This window comes from Microtus pennsylvanicus, chromosome 12, assembly GCF_037038515.1.
Source record: "Microtus pennsylvanicus isolate mMicPen1 chromosome 12, mMicPen1.hap1, whole genome shotgun sequence".
NCBI lineage: Eukaryota > Metazoa > Chordata > Mammalia > Rodentia > Cricetidae > Microtus > Microtus pennsylvanicus.
The window spans coordinates 16,255,888-16,269,226 of NC_134590.1; the positions used below are offsets into that span (position 1 = coordinate 16,255,888).

The window sequence follows — 13,339 nt, forward strand, 5'->3', positions numbered from 1 at the left end:
CCAAGAATTCACAGCACTGGTAAGTTTCCCATCCTACCTATGGAAGTTTTCTGTCATCTTGCCTACACTTGGATATAAAGGTAAAACCATTCTATTTTACCACATAGGAGATCAGAATCCTATTTAGATTTAACTTTAAAATGAAAGTAAAAGTTTTTCTCAGTTATGAAAGCTTTAAAAAAAATACACACTTCCTTTAAATAAAGTAGAAATAACTCCAGTCTAAGTACAGCAATGACTGGAAAGTATTTAATGCTAATGTGCCGGACACAAGGACTAGAGTTCTTAGAAACTTTTATTTTTCTGAAGAGTCTTGAAGCCGTCCAGTACTGGTCTGGCTTCCACGGAGAATCTATCCAGATACCAATGAAAATGAGCACCAATGAGCAAGACACACTTCAATGTAGGTAATATTGCAACCCGAAGTCCCTGGTAAAGAAAGGAAGCTAGGTGCAGTGTGGCGCCTTTCCAGGATCTGAGCTGGTGTTAGTGTAGCCCTGTGTCAGGGAGTTCTCACTAGGAGTGAGTCTGTCTGGCACTAAAGAGAAAGAGGAGAGAGAGAAGTGAGTGCAAAGGAGGAGAGAAGAGAGCGTTCAGCTTTTCAGCTTCAGACTGGAAGAACTTGCTGCGGGCAATCACGCTGAGAAGGTGGGGCCTTCTGGAGAGAGGGAAGGCAGAACTCCACACTTCCAGGGAAACCGGAGGTGGTAGGGCCGGTGCTAGGGCCGGTGCAGAAATGCTTCCTTGGCGGTTCTCAAGTTGAGGGGTTTATTTCCCCCTTTTGTTCTCGGAGAACTTTCCTCCTTATGGAGCTTGCTGCAGTTAGCCGCTGTCGCTCAGTAGCTGTTATTAACAGACGGGCAAAGACTGAAATGCACTTAAGAAAAGAATCACCTGCCCTTGCCAAGATGCACACGCTGCCCAGTACCTGAGCGAGAGCTCCGCTGTCGCCGGCCAACAGAAATCCCAGTTTAACCTCTGTCTCCCCCTTGCAAATAAATGTGTGTACCTCTTGCAGTGAATCTGCCTGACTCACCCCCGCCTCCGGCGTGCCAAGCAGAAACGCGAGTGCCCGATCCCAGAGCGGACAGAGGAGTGGGGATCGCGGCCTCGATGGCACTGTTTCCTCAGCCTCCCCAGCTTAAAGATCTGGAGGTGTGATCCCCTCAGACAGGTCCCCAGATACACTATGACCACTCGGGCTCAGGAGAACACAAGTGTCACTGCTCCGGAGCCTAGCCGGGGCGTCCACTGGCCCCACAGTCGTGGCAACAACGCCCGGTTACGTGCAGGCGGCTATGCAGTAGGGGGAAAATAGAACCACCCAAACTTGTCATCTGAACGCTAAGACGGAATAAAAAGTACTTTTTTCCTCAGCAACAGCAGCAGCGTTCACACTTCGCGGGCGCCCAGCACAGGAGATGCCCGGCCCGCCACTGACCTCTCTCTCTCCCTGCGTCCCTCCCTGGACGCGCCGCCGAGGCCGTCAGATCGCCCTGCGGGACCAGTCCCTGGGGCCCGCGCCCGCCACCCAGTGCCCACCGCGCCGGCTAGGCTTGGGGACGTGGCCGACCCACCCCGCCGCCGCTCCGGCCACTCACCTCCTGGGGTCGGGCTTCCGTCGCTCCTCCAGCTTGGCGACTGAGTGTGTGGCTGCAGCGGCCGCCGCCGCTGCTGCCGCCGCCGCTTTCGCCGCCACCTCGGCCGCCGCCGCCACCTAAGCTCTGCCCCGCGCGCCGCCGGGGCTGGAGGCGGGGGACCGCGGGGACCCGGGCGGCGTGGGCTGGGAAGTTGGCGCGGCCGCTCGCAGCGCGCGCGGGGCACCAGTCGCAACTTTGGCGCCGGGTGGGTGCGCGCTGCGCCCGGGGAGGCGACCGAGGGGCGAGGGCAGCCGCGGGAGGGTCGGCCCGGCGGGGACGGAGCGGCGACGCGGAGCGGAGGTGTCGGCCTCGGGGAGAGAGCGGAGACAGCGGGGCGGCTCCACTCCCTACTCTGCCTCCCGCAGCTCCCGCGTGTGCGCCCGGCTCTCCGTGTGCCTGCCGAGAACCGACGCTGCAGCCGCCGCCGGGCTCGGGGATGGGCTAGGCGGCCCAAGCCGTACGGCGAGCGCGAGCCCGCGATCCATATTTAAAGCGGCGAGTGGCCTCGGCCGGCCCCCTGCCCTGCCCTCGCTCGCGCCCGCCCGCCCGCCCGGCCCCCTCGGCTCCCGGCCGCCGCTCGGCGTCAGTCGCCAGGGCTTCGGCGGCGGGGAGGGGCCTCGGGCCGCGCCGCCCCGCTGGGGGCTCAGCACGCACCGCCCGCCTGGGGCTGGATTGGGCGGGGGGGGGGGGGGGGGGGATCTGGCTTCCGACCCCGAGGCCTCACCTCGCCCGGCTCCTCTCCTGCCCAGAGCCGGTTGCTAGGTTCAACGTTTCAACCCGGCTGGCCTCAGTTCCCCCACTGGGGAGAACCTAAAGTTGCATGCGTTTCCCAACCGAGATCATTCTGGATGCTACTTCACAAAACTTGCGGTGTGTTGGTAAAGAAAGTGCTGCCAGCCCACAGTGTTAAATCACCATACATCTTTCTTGGCAAAGGATATCTGGGGACACCGTGGACCTCCACCTTTTTTTTCATTATAGCATTGGTGGCTTCTGTCTGGAGTTAGGGAAACAACTTTAGCCATCCAAGGCGGGTTCTTGAGTTTGCAAAATGATCCTTCGTATTTACTATGCTGCTGAAGTTAATTAATTAAGTACACTTTGCCAAGCAAATCACAATATGTCAAGGGCCCCCGCAGTACTTGTGATCAGTTAAGAAATCCTTTAGGATGTGTGAATAGATGCCAACACAGACACCATCTAGTGTTCTGAAGACTACTACAGAGTGGCCATTTAGTGGGCTTAAACCAGACAGTATATGGTGTAAACATATCTGTGTTCCCTGAGCATGTATATCATAGATAAAAAGTCATTGCTCAGGCTTCCACATAGCCACCCAAACATGTAAGTCCAGGAGGAGACACTTAGTATGCTGACTCTAGCTTCCAACACTCCCTCCAACATAGGTAATAAGAAGTGAGTAGAAGGTGAAATAGATTTAATGGCAGAGGCACTATTTTTTTCTTTTTCTTCAGTCTCTCCCATGGGGTTGGAGAAGCGAATACAGAGCTTGTGTTTGGGAAAAGCTGGTGTGTGTAAAACCCTTACTCAACACTCGGCAAGCACTGGGAACCACCCCAAGTTGCCTAATGTCTGAACTTAAAATGCAGTAATGTCATGTGTTTGGCTGTTGCCGTAGCTGGCTTGCTTTTATGTTCACGCATTCTACATAACCTACTGAAGCGACAGGGGCAATTCAGAAGTGAAGGGGGGGACAAAACGTGACCTTTACATCTCTGCCCTGAGTGACTTGATTTTGTCTGTAGACTGATGTTTAAAGTAACTGTCACTCCTAAACACACAGTGAGAATCAGAAACCCCAAGGCTCAGAAGCAAAAAGAAATCACTTTTGTATTAAGAATTTGCCACTGCTGATCAGCAGTTTTTCATGTTGTGGATTATGTATTTCAACATAGCTGGCAATTTCTCCTTATAGTCATGAACCAGTCATGAACAGTCAGTCAGCTTTTGGTGACTGTCTGAGAAAGGAAAAGTCCAAGAAATACATTTTCCATGCACTTGGCTGCAAAAATATGTCAAAATGCCCTTCATGCAGATTGATAGGTAACCTCTGGAGGCGTTTTAATATCAAGATTGGAAAGAATTTGCCCTGAAATGGGGTATAGAACTGGTGAGCAGGGTGGGGGTGCAGGGAGAGAATGAGAGGACCGTGGGGTGAAATTTGGTACGCGGCTTAAATTAATGAGGAAAGAATTGGCCTTGGCAGGCAGCCCACGAGCCCTGTTATCACTCTCCACTTGGTGTTTGCTATCCCACAATTAAAAAGGCATGTTCCATTTCCTCTCCTATTGATTAGGGGCCAGTAATTGAGATTCATGCGCTTTCCCCCTGAAAGGTCATGATTAACTTTTTTGTTAACTCTGTGTGTGGTTACCTTTGCACTTGCCATCCTGAGTGAGAACAAGACACACACATACACAAAGACACACACACATATGGACACACACACAGGCATACACACACAGAGAGACACACACACATATGGACACACACACACATGGAAACGCACATACACAAAGACAGAGAGAGAGATAAACACAGACACACACACAGACAAACATACACGGACACACACAGACACACAGGCACAAACACACACTTGTCCTAAAATATGTGCTATTGCCTTTGCTTCTCATAAACCAGAGAAAGATTAAGTTGTCCTTTCGTCTCCTTGTTCACAAAGTTCGAGGATGGAAGGAATGAACAGAAAAGCTGGATGTGGGAGAACACACCTGTAATCCCAGAGCAGAAGCAGAAGGAGTATAACTTTCAGGCCAGCCTAGGCTACACAGTGAGTTCAAAGCCAGCCTGAGACGTGTTGCAAGACTTGTCTCAATAACATCACAATAAAGTGGGGAGGGGCAGGGGTGACTGGGCTTCAGTTCAGTAGTAGAATGCCTGCGAACCAGGAGCAAGGTCAGGGTCGAATATCCAGAAGATAAACCAAAGATTGGTGGAATTAGTATACTCTTAACTGGTAATGGTTTGTTTGCTTCCTGGCCAATAATTCTCTATGTTTTATAGCCCTCTGAACTTGCCGTTTACCAGTTAGTTTATTCATCAAGTTTCTCACCCATCCATGGTCCTAAAAGGGAAAACAGTCTGGACGAAGCTTTGTTCAACAACAAGCACCATCTAGTGGCGGCAGGCGATGAAGCCGCCTGCTTCAGAACATAAGCTAGTCCTGGGTTCATCCCTGCCTGGCATCAAGCGAGAGAGTTATACGGTGACGCCAGCTAACATTACACAACTAGTAGACTTGCTATTAATCCTGGAGTGGACGTAGGACACAGAGTTTACCTGCATATAGGATTATCACTGTAGAATATTCTCATTCTTTGTGAGATTTTTGACTAGATCATCTGTACTTAAGTTGCTTCCATTAGGATAAATAAATAAATTAATTAATAAAATGTGATACTTGTGGCTACTTGTTCACTATATAGTGGAACCTATAAACACATTTTATTAGCATCTTTTCTTTTTTATCAGGACAGAAAGGTGAAAATATTGAATACTTATCCTGAAGTTATAAAAAAAATGTAGCATTCATACAGGTCTTCTAAGAGACCTAAACAGAAAGACAGTAGTAGATACACTGTATCTTGTTGCCCCCAGAAAGACTGATGCAAATGTTCATCCATCTGGAGTTCTTTTTGAATAGGCCACTCACTTGTACAAGTTTGACAAGTATTTTGGTACATACAATGGTGGTTTTCTTTGTGCTGATACTTGTTTTGACTTCAAGTTGTTCTTCTGGTAAAGAATATTGCAACAGAGACTCGATGAAGTTGCTACTCTTATGTCAGGGTAGCCACCCCCCTAAGTGAGAGCAAGAAATTGGGGGCTTTTCCTTCTTGTCCTGCCACTAGGGAAGGATAAGCATGAAGGGGTGGGGTTAGAGGAGGGGAAGGAAGGAAGGGGTCAGAGGAGGGGACAGGAGAGCAGGGGTTACAGGAGGGGAGTAGAGATAGGAAGAGATATTTAGATATTCAATCTCTCATTTTTCTTTTACTTGGATTTGAGAGAGTCATATTTAACATGTTCATATTTAGTGTGACAAATTTGCGAGTAAATTCACTAACCCAGATTTATAATCTGCATTCCCTTCTACAAACCATGGCTTTAAAAATAGCTGCAGCCCCTTTTTATGAGGCAAGGAGGAAGGTGAAGATGGTTTTTGCAAACTGTCAGCATGGCATGAGCTGGGGAAAATAATTTTATTTGGTTAAACACGTGTCATGAGTTGCTGTACAGTTTTAACAGCTAGTTTCTAGACCATATCCAACTGTCAGTTTTGAGAACATGTGCCTAAAATCAAATATTAGAAGAGACTCGCTATAAGCAGGATTCTAGCTCTGCGAAAGTCAAAGGAGGTAAGATAGCCAGCCTTTCCTAGGTCGATTCCCTTCGCAGGAAAATTAAGCGGTGTAAGTTACCCAAGGTGTAAATTACTCCATTAGGGAACCCAGAATTATTTCGTCTGGTGAGACTGGAACAATATAGTGATAGAGAAACATGCAAATCTTTCTGAATGCTATGGACACTGTTGTCATCAGGTGCTGTTTGGTAACCTTAGGCAAGTCTCCCAGCTTCTCCCTCCTACAGGAATCCTCTTCTAGATCAGAGTAACACAGGACACAGGCCTCTCTGGAGGAGAAGGAAGAAAACAAAACTTGAAACAGGTGGCTACTAAGCCATTGAAACCTATGGCTGTAATTAAAGATTATGTCTTCTTAGGTAACATAATAGAGAATTATGTCAGACGACCCTGGTGTGTGTGTGTGCGTGTGTGTGCGTGTGCGTGTGTGTGTGTGTGTGTGTGTGTGCGTGTGCGTGTGTGTGTGTGTGTGTGTGCGTGTGTTCAGACCATCCTTTTCTCAGACACACAGGTGTTTGTCCTTTGTGTTCCGCTGCCCTCCCACCTCCTCGGGAGATGAGTAAGTCCAGACAACAGGCTACGTCAAAGCTGTCCTTTTCTTTACGCCTATGGCTAGAACGTTGCAGATGAGCTGCTCTATCACTCAGAAACAGGTTCCCCTGCAGGCTGCCCCACCACTAGACAGAGCTGATCTCAACCCATTCACATACCTAAAGCGTCTGGGTCTCCTTTCCAGTAATGAACAGCATTGGAAGATCACATCTGCCAGATGTTCTTATGGTAAATGTTACAAGATGAATATTAAAATGCCACCCCAGCAGGGGGGGGGAGTTGGTCTTATGGTGTTCAGTTTTGAACTTCTGACAAAAGACTATTCAATTCCGTGTGTGTGTGTGTGTGTGTGTGTGTGTGTGTGTGTGTGTGTGTGAGAGAGAGAGAGAGAGAGAGAGAGAGGGGGGGGGGATTCTTCAGGAACTATCTACCTTTTTCTTTTGAAACAATGTCTCTCGCTGGCTGGAAGCTCATCACTTAGGCTAGACTTGGTAGTCAGTGAGCCTCAGAGAGGCACCTGTCTCTGCCTCCCCAGAACCCTATTGAAATTACAAACATGCAGCGCCATATCCAGTTGTTTTGTTTTATTTGGAATCTTCTTTGTATCTTCTAGGTACTCATTCATGTTCCTGTGGCAAGCACTTTACCAACTAAGCTATGTCCTCAGCCCAACAAATATTTCTTATGGACTTTATTTTCAAGACGATTGTTGGAGTTTCTATATGGTTTTAGATGCAGAGTCCCTGCTTGCGAGGCTGCAGATAAACACACAAGATAATTTCTATTACTTTGGAGTGCTAGACACTATGGATACAGGGACCCACCACACCTGTTTTCAGTGTCTGGATAGCCTTGCCATCTCTTGATAATCCCATAATAAAAACCAAGTCAGCAATGCCTTTCTTTACCATGTCAAACACTGTGAAACTGTGCGATCCCTTGACTCTAAGAAATAAAACCTAAAGATATGGCAGAGTTCACAAGACAAGTGGGAGGCTGCTTTCAGGTAGATGTGAGCAGCCTGCTAAGAAATGATGCTGGCAACTTGATCTACCATGACTGGTTGATATCCATGGGAGACCTGCCCTTCAGGAGTCCTGAACCTTACAAATCTCTCACTCCTACCTTTGCTATTATAAAAACCCAACTCCAACTGAGCACGGGAATCTCTGATCATGCCAATACGTTGGACACACAGAGAGTCCGAGTTTGGGAACTTGTATAAGAATAAAGGGTCTTTGTTTTTATATACAGGACTAGGTCTCCTAGTTGGCTTTGGGGGGACTCTGTGATCTGGGCATAGCAATTTCAACAAGAGGATGTAAGGCGTGGCAATGCTTAACAGCAACTTAACAGAACACATGAATGTTCCTACCCCCTCTTGTTTAGAACATTAAAAATAAAGAGGCTTACTTCTACACAGTGTGTCTTTATGATTAAAATATTTCAGAAACCACAATATCTTTAAGACAGCATCCTTCTTATATAGTAACTTTTAGGTACATCAATATATTTGTATGTGTACAAGACACACAGTAAAGGAGAAAAGAAAGAGATAAAAGCCACATTTGCCTCCAGGGGAGGAAGAAAAATCGGTGGGAGAGGAAGTCTTTTCATTGACTCATTTGTGCTTTGGGGAAATTTTAACCATTTGCGCAGGTTACTGGGTTTTACCATAAGTTGCAATTAAAAATATATAAATGAACCCACTTACATCCCTAATGGTATTTCTATATGAATGAGTATATACCTTAATGAGTACCCACATGATAGACAGAATGTCACACACAAATTCTGGTTCCCAGTGACAAGGTTACATTGGGTTCCAGTCACATCCATGAGGAGACAAAAATAGCTTCAGAAGAATATTTGTGGTGTGTGCAAAGAAACTATAAAATTTTAAAGTCAAAATTATCGAGCATCTTGATGTACTTCTGATCAGAGCAATCTCATGAAAAAATTATTTATTTTTCCATTATTAAAGCAATGTAGTTTCATTATTTTGAAACAAAAGCATAAAATAGACGGAACAGTAATTTAAAAAAAAATACCTTTCTCAAAGAACCACTAATATGTTTTATATATTTTCTCTGCATAATTTGAAGTTGTGGTTTCCAGCTGACTGATCTTATTACATTTGTTTTAATGGTGTGGTTCTGAGGCTAATTCTGTCTACAGACAGTCTCAGCATATAACGCTAGCTTTTAAAAACAACAGGAAGTAAGGGGTCTCATCTGATGGCCCATCTTCCTGATTCATTGAGATCTCATCTTCCCTTACTTCAGCACGGTTCCAGGCTCGCTCCACTCTTGATGAACACTCAGAGCCTGGGCTGTCTACTGACAGCAGCCACTATCTGGCAAAAAAAAAAAAAAAAAACCTCCTGAAGGTACCACAAACAGTCATAGTCATAGCCCACGCCTACACAGCTGCCACCAAGTTCAGTAAGTTAGCTAATATTCTAAGCCATTGTTGGTAATGACATCACTCATCTCTTGAGAAGACTCTATATAATATGGCTTTTCAAACACCCTAGTTTATGGTCACCTCTTGTCACACTTCCTTGAAGTCTGAGCAAGTTTGCAGTGGGAGCTGCTCCTTCTCTGAGAACTTAAACATCCAGAAGAGTCAGCTTAATTCTTTGAAGAAACCCGCACAAGGGCCACATCCAAATTGCATCCAATTCTCAGACTCAGCGGGACCTGCCAGAGCATGCCCAGACCCACATCGACTTCTCGGAGGATTTCTGAACACTCCGTTTTGCAAATTCAGAGGTTCTGAGCTTGGAAATGATGCTGTGTCTTCGTTTTATTTTCTTGTTTAGCCTGACTGCAAGCCAGCTGTGGTGGGGGCACTCATCTGTAATACCAGCACTTACCAGACAGAGTTAAGAGGACCGCTACAAGTCTGAGGTCAGCCCTGGGCTACTTCTAGACCAGCCGAGGCGCCATAATGAGACCCTAGCTCCAAAATAAATAAATAAGTAAACAAATAAGATTACATTTTATCGTGAATAATTATAGTGAGATCTTCTGTGGTACTTGCTTGTCATCTCAATTACACATTTGCACTTCCTGTCCACGCTCCTTCCTCCAGAGTACATGGTGATGTACAACATGCTCCTGTTGGCCTATGAACTGGTTAGACCACAGTGTTTGCTTACACTAGGATTTCAACTTTCTTACTTTTCATTTTCAAAGCGAGAGGGTAGATAGTCTTCTGGGTGTTGCGGGACAGTTCGCTGTTGATTTGGTGTCCAGGTGCTGACTCTGGGCCTAGAAATAGTTAACCTTACATTATATTTAAGTTTTTATCCTCTAGAAAATAAAGAACATCTCACCCCAGACCACACAGAAATTGGTGATAAGTTTCAACATGTGTCCTTTCAGTGAGCAATTCTTGTTTAAACCTTAAAAGGTAGCTTTTAACGAAAATATATTGGAATATGTAGTATAAATCAGAAACTGGAAGAGGGAGATTTGGCTCATCTTAGTGGTAGGTAGGAAGGAAGGAAAGGAGGGAGGAAGAGAGAGCGACAGAGAGAGAAGACAGGAGAACAAAACAGAAGCATGCTAGACAGTTTTCTGTCCAGCCAGCGACCCTCAAATTCTATTGATCAAATTAAACCGTAAAGAATTGACTGTTTAAGACTTCATCCGTGCTGGCAAAGAGTAAAAGGTATTCCACTCAGAAGCAGCTGTTCAGAAGCTGTCCCTGACACTGCAGTTTCCATTTGGAATAAAGAGCAAAGTAATCAAGAAGATGGAGGTGATATTTCTGAGAATTCCCAAGAAAATATTCCGTACAAGGTTCAGTGGAGCTGTGCTAACTGATAAACCGTCAGGGCAATGGAAATGGTCCAGTGTAATACTAACGTGATTAATTCAATAAACCCCATGTTATATTCAATAATAAATAATTGCTGTTTTATCACCTACTTTCTAATTGCCATAGAAATTTTGTACAATGAGATTGTAAAAAAAAAAAAGGTTATATTCTACAGCAGAAAGAGGTGGGCTCAGAGATAGGAGGAGACCTTCTCCAGGCGCTGCCTTTGGTAATTTCTTGCCCCACCTCAATCAGCAAAACAAAAGAAACAGGAAGCCTCCAATTGAGGCCATTGAAAGAATTCCAAGCTACCGGGCTTAGAGTAGTAGTTTTCTCTGACCTGGCTTCAGCGGCCCGGAGCAGCCACAGATCCACACCTAGCTCAGTGTCCCACTCAACCAACTTCCTAATCGCGCCATTTATCTTGGACCCAGTCCCTTGCTCAAGCCGTTTATGCTAATGAAATGCTTTTGTTTACAAGCCTGACTTGTAAGCCTCCAGTTCAAACACTGTTTCTGTCTTATCACCTTCACCCCTTAGTTCAGCCCTGGGATGGCGTCACCATCAAGTCATGATTCACCGTGAACGTGAACATCGGGGCAGGTCTGTGAGTGATTCTCTAGACTGGGTTAATTAAAGTGGGAACACGCACACTAAATGTGAGTTGCACCGTTTCTTGGGCTGGGGTCTCAGACTGAAGAAAATGGAAAAAAAAAAAAACCACAGAGAAAGAGAGCTATTGTAAGCATCCCTCTCTCTGTCTGCTTTCTGGGTTTGGACAGCTAAGACCTCCTCTTCACACTCCTGCCGTCATGATTTCCTTGCCCTGATGAACTACAGACTCCATCTGGGAGTCAAAGCAAACCCTACCTTACGTGGGCTTTTGTACGGTGTTTGTCACACCAATAAGAACCACAACTGATCATATATTAAAGATCTCTCTTCCTAAAGGAGAGCATCTTGGGTGCCATACCATTGTTCCATGATCACCACATATTGAGGCTTTTAGTATATTGACCACCCCTCCCTCCAAAAAAACTGTTGATTGTAAAAGTAAGACATATGTCTTAAATATCTGTATCGTTTATATCTCTGTATGATCCCATACTTACAATGGGCTTTTGTTATCAAACCAGTGAGGTGGCTCAAAGGTAAAAATGCTGTCTGGGTGATTCTGTGTGTCAACTTGACACAAGCTAGAGTCATCAGAGGAAGAAGCCCGAGCTGAGAAAATGCCTCCTTGAGATCCAGCTGTAAGGCATTTTCTCTTTAGTGATGGGGGGAGCGCCCACCCCATGGTGGGTGGTGCCATCCCCAGACTATTGGTCCTGGGTTCTATAAGAAGGTGGACTGAGTAAGCAGTAGGGAACAAGCCAGTAAGCAGCACCCCTCTATGACCTCTTCATCAGCTCCTGCCTCCAGGATCCTGCGCTGTTTGAGTTCCTGCCCTGACTTCCTTCAGTGATGAACAGCAGTATTGAAGTGTAACCAAATAAACACATTCCTCCCCAACTTTTGGTCATGGTATTTTGTTGCAGCAATTGGAACTCTAATTAAGACTGGTGCTTACCACCCAATTATCCAAGCATAGACAGCTGAGTTTGATCCCTAAGAGAGAACAGTTAGCCTTTGACCTCCACACAGGGTGGTTAATGTGCCATTCTCTGACGTGGGATTTCCCTCTGTAGGCCTGAATGCCATCCATGAGTAAAGGAACTGCTTTGGACCTATAGAAGGGCAGAACTTGGGTAGGCAGGGAAGACGAAACTTGTAGAATTGGGTAGAAGGCGGGCACATGTTCATGGAGACTGAGGCACACTGTTTCATCTGTGTTGCACCATTTTGCACTCATTTATTCAAACCCATGTTTATGGAGTGTCTATCTTCCTCAAGACCCAGAAAGCATTAGAGAAATAGATTAGCAAGACAGACAGGGCCACTGCCTACAGGGAACTTCAAATCTAGTGGACAAAGAGATAGTAAAGTAATACACAAACATGAAGTAGGTTCTGTCATATAAATTAGTAAAAAGATGGAGAGAGTCCTGAGATGGAATAATTGATGCCCACTGCCCCAGGGAAGCCTAACATGGTGGTAACTGGTTGAATGAGGCAGCTGCACAGGGCATTGTAGGGCGTCCGAGTAGACAAAACAGAAAATCCAAAGACCCTGAGGCCAGAAGGACAGAAAGGGGTGGTGACCAAGACAGACAGCAATAGTCTGGAGGAAGGGAAGACTTGGAATTTTACAGGTTGCTAAGACCCTGGAGGGCATTAAGATTTTATCATAAGATGGATCAGAAGCTACTGAAAAGCTGTAAACACAGATGACACCTGATCAAATTTAAGCAAAGTTCATTCTTAGAACTTAGGGGAGAGTAGACTGGAGCAGAAGGGCTTCCTTGGAAAGCGGGGGTAGCCTGAATACTGACCCTCTACAAAGTTTCTAAGGAGACACCACTGCCACTGCCAAAATAGTGAAACTTCAAAGGGAGATAGATCTCAGAGCTCCACCCTCAGAGGTAAGGCTGGTGCTTCTATAAAGCAAGCCTCTCTCTCTCTCTCTCTCTCTCTCTCTCTCTCTCTCTCTCTCTCTCTGTGTGTGTGTGTGTGTGTGTGTGTTTGTGTGTGTGTGTGTGTGTATCTCCTTCCCTCCCTCCCTCCTTCCCTTTCGCCATCTTTCATGAAGTGATGCTACAAGAAGGCCCTCACAGATGCCAGCACCTTGGTCTCAGATATCTCGGCCTCCAGAACTAGGAGTCAATAACTACATCTTCATAATGACTTGCAGTCTCAAGAATTCTGATACAGCACACAAAGAAAACTAAGACAGGAAATAACCACTGGCGTGGAGAGAATGGGTAATTTGGAGAGGTATTTGGGCAAGAGAGTCAAGTGGTCTTATAGACAGACTAGGT

General features: G+C 46.2%; 1 protein-coding gene across 4 annotated transcripts in view; it reads right to left on the reverse strand.

The window, feature by feature from the left end:
- Slc4a4 (solute carrier family 4 member 4) overlaps window positions 1-13,339 on the reverse strand; it is a 419,959-nt gene that overhangs the window by 331,997 nt on the left and 74,623 nt on the right. The window contains exon 1 of one of the 4 annotated variants that reach the window (XM_075944452.1): window positions 1,602-2,135. The exons of 2 other annotated variants lie outside the window; for them this stretch is intronic. The gene's annotated coding sequence lies outside the window, so the exon portion shown is untranslated. Of the gene's footprint in view, window positions 1-1,601; window positions 2,136-13,339 lie in introns of those variants that run through there. One more of the 4 variants, XM_075944454.1, reaches the window with a different exon arrangement.